This window comes from Echinops telfairi, unplaced genomic scaffold (assembly GCF_000313985.2).
Source record: "Echinops telfairi isolate 266 unplaced genomic scaffold, ASM31398v2 ScPeMD7_7;HRSCAF=31, whole genome shotgun sequence".
Taxonomy (NCBI): domain Eukaryota; kingdom Metazoa; phylum Chordata; class Mammalia; order Afrosoricida; family Tenrecidae; genus Echinops; species Echinops telfairi.
Window position 1 is genome coordinate 22,069,977 of NW_022103904.1, and position 215 is coordinate 22,070,191.

The window sequence follows — 215 nt, forward strand, 5'->3', positions numbered from 1 at the left end:
CTGGGAAGCCAGGTGCGCAGAGAGGAAGGGAGTGCAGATACGCTGATCCTTCTGTGCTGGAACTGCCGGCCCAAAGGGCCCTGCAAGAGCCATCTGTCGAAGGAAACAGCCCCTCCGATACCAAGGCTGGGCTGGGCCACCACCTCGCACGAGAGCAGAGCCTGTTCCTGTTGAGTCAAACCTGACCCAGGGCAACCCCAGGTGCTACAGAGCGG